At 43.3% G+C, this 9792-nt stretch overlaps 1 pseudogene; it reads left to right on the top strand.

Moving 5' to 3' along the window:
* The first annotated feature begins 594 nt into the window (after positions 1 to 594).
* Positions 595 to 8258, top strand: LOC119537318 (annotated as a pseudogene).
* The last annotated feature ends 1534 nt before the right edge of the window (positions 8259 to 9792 follow it).

Here is a 9792-nt window from a genome sequence, read left to right as displayed (position 1 = left end):
CTGAGCCCCACTATGCAGTAGGTACTATTATTAAAACTCCATTTTGTAGATAAGGGAAGTGAGGCAGACAGAAGTAAAGTAATTTGCCCAAGCTAGTAAGGGCAGAGCCAGGATTTAAGCTCCAGCTCCAGAGTTCAAGTGTGAAAGGGCTACAGGTTGCATAACCCAGGATATTGCTGACTGCTCTGCTGGGGTCCTCTGAACTCCAGCCTACCAGAATAGATAAGGGAGATTCTGGGGTACACGCCTCCATCCGAGGGCCCTTCCCCTAAGCTGGCTTCGCCCATGGGCACTTGACCAATTCCTCCTGCCCATCTCACTGCCAGCCTCACCAGCTGCCCCTTGTCAGCCCAGCACCAAGGGAACCCAGATTGGCTGGGGGACGGGCAGCAGCGCCTGCTCTGTCCCTCTTGCCAAGGAAGGGACTTCTCGTCCCCTCCCCCTTCTCCTGGGAGCGCCCATCTGGCCGGTATCACCGGCTTATTTGTGCTTCAAAAGGCCTGCTTTCAAGCAAGGGATGAAGCTCCCACATCAAATGGGATTCAGTCCCATGGACCATGCCTGTTAATCCAATCAGGAGCACTTTCCCAGATTATGGGCATTGCCCAACCCTGCAGCTCTCCTGTGGGCTTTGAAACGAGGCTCTGCCAGGAGCCCGGCCACACAGAGGGGTGAGCGGATCCAGACCTTTCTTTCTTCCGAGGGCACGTCTGACCTCAGGGAGTTACAGAATGGTTCTTTTGCCCTCTCTTTCCCTACTGGGTCTCGTGGCACATTGCTAAAGAAATAGAGGCAAAAGGATATGGGTGGCGGGGATGAATCTGGATCTGGCATCGCGGAATTGAGAACATCTTCTTGAACAAAAGGGGGTTGCAAAATGAAACGAAATAAAGCTTTAATGGCTGAGAGATTTCAAATGGAGTCGAGAGGTCACTCTGGTGGACATTCTTACGCACTACATAGATAGTACCTCTTAAGTTTTAATGTATTGGAATAGCTAGAAGTAAATACCTCAAACTATCAAACTCCAACCCAGTAGTCTGGACTCCTGAAGATGACTGTATAACAATGTAGAGTACAAGGGTGACCATGTGATTGTGAAAACCTTGTGAATCACACTCTCCTTATCCAGTGTATGGATGGAGGAGTAGAAAAATGGAGACAAAAACTAAATGAAAAATAGGGTGTGATGGAGGGGATGATTTGGGTGTTCTTTTTTACTTTTATTTTTTATTCTTATTCTGATTCTTTCTGATGTAAGCAAAATGTTCATAAATAGATTGTGGTGATGAATGCTTAACTACATGATAGAACTATGAACAGTTGATTGTAGACCACGGATGATTGCATGGTATGTGAATATATTTCAATAAAATTTGAAATTTAATTAAAAAAAAAAAAAAAGGATATGGGTGGGGTATGGAAAAGACTGGCAGCCTGAGGTGGTGGATAAACACAAGCCAAGAGCTTGGGAGGCCCAAACTCTAGTCCAAAGTTGACTTGTAACCTTGGGAAAATTACTTCCCTTCTTTAGGCCTCACTTTCTCTCATCTGTAAAATAAGAGGGTTGGATTAGGTGGACCCTATGAGATTCCTCCCATATTGTATGAAATTGAAAGATGAAATTGAAAGATTCCTCCAAGGGGCACTTTTCCAAGGAGAGAATGGCAAAAAAAGCCAACGTTGCTTTCCATCCCCTGGACTTCTGTCTTATGACATCCCCCAATGTCTCAAATTCCCAGAATTTCCATTCTCCAGGATTCCACCCATTGGCCTGACATTGTGGGCACTTGTGCAGGCTGCTGGTCAAAGTATCTGACCCTGGAGAGGTGACCCTGGCACTTCCCTTCCACCTCAAAGCAGCAAAGGCTCAAACTCGGGGTTCTCTGGAGTATCATGTCCAAGCTCATGGATACTCAATTGAGCCTCCTTTGCTAGAAATTTTAGGGTTAGGTCCCTATATGCCTTATGACTTTCCTTTCCTCTTTTGAGCAATTCAGAGAAAAAGAATAATGAACCCTTCCAGGTTCCAAGCCATTAGCTGATCAGAAATAATGTTAATAAGCTTTGCAATGTGAAGTGTCTCACTCAGAAAAATTTATGAGACTCCTCAACCATGTCAAGCTCCATCCTTGACAGGCAGTTTTAAAAGGGCTATACCTGGCTTTAATTTCTCCTTGCCTGAAAGAAATAAGACAAGTTCTGGAGCATATGAGGAAAAAGTAGAATCAGAAACCAATAGGCTTGGATTGTACTATACATCTTGAGAGTGGGTGCTGAGCCTTGATTCAATGGCTTCGTACAGTAAGAAGTATAGCACCACATGCCAACAGGCAATCAATAAAGCCTTTTTAGTAGCGATGACTGATGATGAAATGTGCTATTCTTTGTCAAAGTCCCATTGCTCATTCCCTGTCAACAGATGCTTCACCTAACATGAGGCGCTATCAGAACTGGAGTCTGTTTGCAGTATATCCCCCAAGAAAGGGTCTAGGACCCACAATTAAGTCTGCTGCCATAGATGGCACCTGTGCTTGGGGACAGACATGGCAGGAGATGATGAGAAAGAGCCCCTCCAAGCAGATGACACATATCCTCCAGAGAGGACAGTGACAGGCTCTGGGCAGTGGTCCAAGCAGGGAGGTCCCCAAGCAAGAGATGCCCTGAAGGGTGGACACAGTGGTACAGACCATGTGGGGATGTGCAGTGAGCAACAGGGAGGGCTGGAGGGGTGCCCTGCTTCTGGAGTCCACTCCCTGGAAAGGGCTGGTGTGAACAAATAGGGGTTCTGCCCCAGAGGAATTGGGTACTGGGAAGGTTATAAAGTCAGGGTCATCTGTAGATGAGAAAACTGAGGCCCAAAACATAACCAGCAAGTGGGAGAGCTGGGATGCAAACCTGGGCCACCAAAATCCAGTTCCTGGATACTTAACCACTATATATAGCAGCTTGGAAGTCTGAAGGGAACTGGGAGGTCACTGAAAAGTCAAACCATCACGAGAAGAGCCTCTTCTGCAAGTCCTGAAAGTGATACTACAGGCACGATTAGAACCAGGAAGTGAAATTCCAATTCCGTGAAGAAACACTAAGGAGAGCCTCTAGTCACCCTAAATCAATCCAAGTGTCCAGGCTCAGACAACTGCATCTCGAAGTGGGGAAATAACATACAAAATGCAATCTCAGACCACAGTCAGTAATTTTGAGAAATCATGGAGAATTGCAGGACCAAAGCCTTGAGCTCTATTATAGTTTCCAGAAAAGAAGAGAATTAAGAACCTCTAGCAAAGCACTAGAAAAATGATTAGATGCATAACTAAACTAGGAACCATAAATTTGGAAAGGCTTACTGTGGAAGTCAAACTACGCTTACTAAATCCTTCTATTCATTCAACAACTATTAATTGAGAAATTGATATGTGCCCGGAATTGCTCTAGGTGTCGGGGATACATTAGTTAGAAAGACAAATAAAAATCTCATCGCTCACTGAGTCTAGTGAGAAGAGAGAACAAGCCTGTAAACAAAGTTCAGATGAGGATAAGTGCTATGAAGAAAAGAAAGCACAGCAATAGACAGGAGAATGATTATGAGTGAGGGGCTCCTTTAGCTGGGATGATGAGGAAGGTTCTCTAAAAATATTTGATCTGAGACCAGGTAATGAGAAGGAGCCAGCCATATGGAAGGTCTCAGGGAAAATTGTTCCAGGAAGAGAAAATAGTTTATCCAAAGTTCCAGGTATTTGAGCAAGCTTGGTATGTTTCACACATCAAAAGAAGGCCCCCAGTGTATGACCTATAGTGAGGAGAGGGAAAGCTGCGGAGACGAGCTGGGAAAGTGAGCAAAGCTCTGTAGACCGTGGTCAAGGGTTTGGATTTTGTCCGCAGTGAAAGGCGAAGCAACTGAGGAATTTAAGTAGGGGAATGATGTGATTCAAAGCAGTTTTTAAGACGATAGCTCTGCCTGCTTTGCAGAGAGCAGAATGGAAGTAGGGCAAGAGCAGAAATGGGGAAAGCAGTAAAAATCCAGTGCTTTTGTTCAGGCAAGAGAAGCTGGTGCCTTGAACAGGGGTGGTCACAGGTGGAGAGGCATAATGAGTCTGATTCAGGATATATTTTGGAGAGTTAGATAACGCATTCAGTTTTTAAGCAAACATACTTTAACAATGTTTTTGTTTTTTGTTTAAATGGGCCTGAAAATCCCTGGGGCAGATTTCTGAAGGAGACTATTAGAGATTTGTCCTGGGCCTTCTGCTCTCTAGTGATACCATCCATGCACCTCACTTCAGGGATTATGATCTGCACAGTCCCTCCTGGCACAGTGTCTTCCTGATGGTCATCCCAGCAGCAGATCTCATTTGGCTCCCATGTTTGTGAACTGCCTTCTCAGGCAGCCCTGAGCAGACACAACATGCAGGCATTGCAGCTAGCCTCCAACCAGCTCTGGCCAGGGTGGCGGGGGCTGGCGGGAAGGGGATAAGGTTAACTGTTCCCTCAGTGTGTAATGGCTATTGCAGTGGAGACTCCAGCACTGGGTGAGGATTTATGAGTCTCTGGCCTATTTCACCGGCTTCCTGCCTAATTGGGTTTCTTCCTCATTCCCTTGGCTTCTAAGCCACAGATTCGGGGAGCTTACTCCTTCCTAGCCTGTGTACAGTTTGCTCATATTTTTTTATTTGTTTGTCTTTTTCCTGTACTGTCCACAAAATCAGCAGGGATGTTTGTGGCTCTTGTATTAACTGGACACAGAAAATCTAGTTATCACTAGGCCCATAGGCAGTAGAGCCACTCACTAAAGTGAGAAAAGCGGGCTTCCCAGAGGATTGTGGGGTGTTCCTTTTCTTCTTAATATGCCTGGGAAAGAGAGATAAGAGCCTTCTAAAAGGGGGGAATGAAAAAACTTTCATGAAGTTCAAAGATTATAGAAACGTCCACATAGCTAAGGCCAAGAGACTAACTTCTAATCTCACTGGAGTGCCAAGTACTACTGGGAATCTATTTCTCTTGCTGAGATCTGGCATATTTTAGACCCCTCCAAGGATCAGTTTACTCCAGGGATACAGAGTTACGTAGGATAATAATTCCAGCAGACAAATGGGAAGAGACAGCAATAGTAAATATCCCTTCTAGAAGAACAGAAAGGAAGTAAATGCTTGGGGCATTTCTAAGGCACCAGCTGCTTAATAATAAAGGCACTGATAACACAATTCCTTGGCTGAACTGAGAGAACACCTTTTAGTTACAGGTGTCAAAGCCCAAGTGTCTGCCCCTTGCTTTATTACTGTCATTTAGTATGGTGTTGGTGTCTGCTCCAGCACAGCCAGTTTTCTCTGACACCAGAAACACAAGACTTTCTCTCTGAATTCTCAAAGTCTCCAAATCCCAGGGCCCATTTCCCTCTCAATTTTCTGCTAACCTAGGATTATCTGGTCCCCTTGCTACCTTGAAGGATCTCGCTTTCCAGGAAGGCTTAGAAATTGCATTTGTGTTCATTGAACTATGAAGACCTGTCCTGTCTGAGGGCTGGGGGTGAGGTTCACAATTATAAAAATGACAATGGTAGTAAAAATACTATTTTCTTTTCATTCAATTCCATTTATTGATCACAAGCCTCACGAGTTACAAGGAAAAGTGAAGCAGCTCACACAAGACCTTTGCAGTTTAATAAGAGAGTTAAGTACAAGTTTATAGTACAAGTACGATATACCTATAATGATAACAAGGGGACCTGTGGGTAACAAGGGTCATAAGAAGGGGACAAAGCCAGCTAGTAGGGAGGAATAGAAAGGTCAGAGATGCCTTCATGAAGGAGGTGGTGTTTGAGGGGAGACTTGTGAGCTGGGGTTGAAGTAGGGGGAAGAGCAGAAGCCTGGAGACATGAACCAGACCTGGGGTAAGACTGAGGAAATTGTCTTCCTTCAGAGGCTGAGCTGTTAAGGACACCTGGGAAGTCTTGGACATTGTCTATGCATGAAGCAAACTTAGCTGTACTTTAGATTACTATTGATACAGGAATTCCTACCTCTTGGGTGGGTCCAGAAATGCACACTCCAAGGTCAAGTAAGAATGATGAGAAACATAAGCTGCATTATGATTCCAAGAGATTCATTCACTCCCAGAGAATAACTGAGGGTTACTGAAGTCAGAATCCCATCCACCAGGGGAGGGATGTCAGGGTTTGGGGCCAACGTCCGAGTTCTGGAGAGGTTATGGGGCATTATGCAGGGTAATAGACATTCTGCATTAGTGGGTGGAAGGTTCAAGGCAAGAGTCCTATTCTGGAGCCTGAAACAATCTGGGGAGTCCAAAGGGCTATGCCTCAGAGATGTCACAGCATCCAACTCAGCCCAATCACATCAGACACCCATTTCCAGGTAGCAGCACATCTTAAAGAGCCCCACTAGATGGGACGCTGAGCTGCTGCTGATTTTTCTGCCCTGACCAGGCACTGAGGCGGCTTGAATGCCTACAGGTAATGCCCTGTGTGTGTCTTGTCAGAAATGAGAAAAGCAGGGGATGGGGGGCAAGGCAAACATCTTCCTCTTCTTGCAAAGCCTTCCTGTGTGCTCCAAGGCTTCCTGCAACAGATCAGCAAAGCCTGTTAGGACACGTTATTTAAAATACCACCGGTCTCACAAAAGGAAAGAGATAAGAGGCAAGGAAAAAAGAAAGAGCGAATGAGAGAGAGAGAGATGGAGTCCAGTCTATCAGAGGTGAGTGGTGGTAGCAAAAGTGCTGCCAAGATACTGAGGTTTAAGTCAGCCTGGAGGTAGGGAAGGGAAGGCTATTCTCCACCATGAGCAGGGGTCCTCATGGCAGCTCAAGGAGGGTGCAAGGGGTGGTGGCGGGGTCACTGGCTCAGATTAGAGACACCCCCTAATTACTGGCAAAAGCAAAGGCAAATCTTCTCTGCAGGAAAATTTTTCCAATTCCTAATCTAAGTCCTCAGATGTTCCACCTATTATGACAAACAAATGAGTTCAAAATCAAAGGTCATTAAAGGCAGAATGCAAACCACTATGACTTAGAGTTAGCAGAAATAACACACATTGACTTTAGAACCACATGGATTACAGACATGAAATCTCTCAGATATAGAATATAGAACAGCTATGCAATAATAGGGATTATCTAATCCATGAGAGATGTTGGGGAATAAAAAGATGGATTTGTGAAAAAACAAATGGAACAAAAGAAATGAAAATTATCACTGTTGATATACAAATGTTAATGAGTTAATTAGCACATTGGACAAAACTAGAGACAGAACTAATTACTCAGAATTCAGCACCAAGATACAGAGGAATAGAAAACATAAATCAGGTATTAAGAGATTTGGAAGGTCTAATATACAGCTGCTCAGAATACCAGAAAGAAAGAGTGGAGGGAATGGAAAAGAAGTAATACTTAAAGTGATACTGGCTGCAAATTTCCACAAACTTATGAAAAATATGGATTTTCAGATCCAGGAAGAACAACATATCCTTAGTAAATTAATATTTTAAAAAAAATTCATTCAGAACATCAAAGACAAAGAGAACATCCTTAAAACTCCAGAGAGTGAGTGGGGCTGGGGAGTTCACATAGAAGTCATAATGGAGGGCAGTATGAAAGGGTTAAGAAGTGAGGCCCACCAAAAGGAAACATGGCTGCCAAAGTGCTTGAGTCCACTGGGAAGTTCAGCCAGGCCTTATTTGGCAAAAATGGTATAAACTTTGCTTGTATAACCTGAATGCTGGCCACAGAACTGTCATCTTTGCAGTAAAGTCCAGGACATTGGCGTAGGCATTTTCTTATCTCTTGGGTACAAAAACCAGTATCTTTGACTGCCACTGTAGATCACACAATGTGCCAGACATCACTGGAGACAAAGATTTCCAAGTTAATATCTTGCTTCACATCCTTTTCCAGCCAGTTTCCAGCCAGGTGTCCCATGTCTTTACCAGAAACATGACAAATGAGGGCTGCCATCCACTGCTATGCAGAGACAAGAAAGTGGCTTATTTTGGTGTAAAAAAAGAAAAAAAAATACCACCGAAAGAGAGCCAGTCTCCAGACTGATGAGTAATGACCTGTCCAATATGTCCTTGACACATCTCAGCTTTGGGAGGGACTTTGCAGAAGCAGTAGAAGCCAAACAGGTGGCTCAGCAGGAAGCAGAGAAGGCCAGATTTGTGATGGAAAAAGCTGAGCAACAGAACAAGGCATCCATTGTCACTGCCAAAAGTGACTCCAATGCAGCTGAACTGGGCAACCGACATTGAACTGCACAAGGTGGAGGCTCAGAGGGCATTGTATCAGCTCTGTTGCTCTTGAAACATTACCTGCCTGCCTGACCCAGTGAGTCCTGACCTAACTGCAACTCGTCCCAGTGACTGAGCCACAACTCCATTCTTAACACAGCCTTACTCCTGCTTCCACTCCACAAAATCATTTGAAATTTCATTACTGGCTTAAAGTGAAGGAAAAAAATCAGTTTCATATATCAGAGGGGGGAAAAATTCCAGAAATGAAAAGGACAGTTTACTCTAAGGAATAATAATTAGAATTACAGAGCAACTTCCCAATATCAACATTGGAAGCCAAAAGACAGTAAAATAATATCTTCAAAGTGTTGAGATAAAAAAAAACTTTGAACCTAGAATTGTGTACCCAGCTAAACTAACTTTTAAAAAGAAATGTAAAATAAAGGCATTTACAGATAAAAAATGAGAAAGTTTATATAAAGAAAACTGCCATAATACAACTTGTAAAGGATGTACTTCAGGAAAATGGAATATGATTCCAAAAGGACAATCTGAAATACAAGAAGGAATGATGATAAAGCAGGAAAAAATATGCCAACTGATTATAAAAATAGAAAATATGCAGTGAGGACAGAAAGAATTTATACAGACAGTGGGGAGAAGGAAAATAATGTATGCAGAGCAAACGGCAAAAGCAAATGCAAAGAGACAAGAAAATCTGGGGTATGTTAAAGACCAGACAGATCTTTGTGAGAGAGTGAACAAGATGCAAGAAACTACTGCTCTCTTTTTTCATTATTACTGTTGGTCTCAAGGAGAATCCTTCAAGGGTCTCTCTGCTATTGCCTTCTTTCTCCTCACCTCTTTGTCCCTCCTCTTTTTTGTCTCCCTCCCAGGAGATGATTTCGTTGGTAAAATTTCAAGTACTGATTTGGCCTTGTTTTCCTGTTAAAAAGTAAGTGCACAAGAATACAGCTTTTCTTCTGTTCTCTCTATTCCATGAGACTGAAGTGGAGAAGTCAGAGGCAACTATTGCATAAAAGCAGCCCAGGCATCTTGCTTTTTCTTTTTCTATCTATTGTGCTTGTGCAACCAGTAGCAAGTTGCCCTCTCTTTATTCAAATATTCCTCCATGTGACAGTCAGGTTATCCTACTGTTCCAGTAGCAGTCAAAATCAATTCAGTCCTAGTGTTGGGGACAAATACATTTTCTCTTGTCAGCTGTTTTTCTCTATTTCTGCCTGCTGCAATGTGTATTTATATTGCCCATCTTAGTGGTAAGATTTGTGGGTTGGATATAGGAGGGAAGGAAGTAGGATAGCAAATGGTGAATAGAGAAAACCTCATAATCAGTTTTGGACTGAAACTTGTGCTATTTAAGCCTAACTAGCACAGGAAAAAAATGACTATCCCATTTAATCCAGCAAAGGCCACTGGAATTCTGTGCATCCATGGAAAGGATCAAAAGTGGTCTAGGATTCAGGGATTATTAGAATCTCAAGGAACTTTTTTTTTTTAAATAATTTCAAACATAGACAATTGCAAATACAAT

Source organism: Choloepus didactylus, chromosome 6 (assembly GCF_015220235.1).
Source record: "Choloepus didactylus isolate mChoDid1 chromosome 6, mChoDid1.pri, whole genome shotgun sequence".
Taxonomy (NCBI): Eukaryota; Metazoa; Chordata; class Mammalia; order Pilosa; family Megalonychidae; genus Choloepus; species Choloepus didactylus.
Note: the sequence above shows the minus strand (reverse complement) of the source record. Positions and strands in the feature narration are given on the sequence as shown.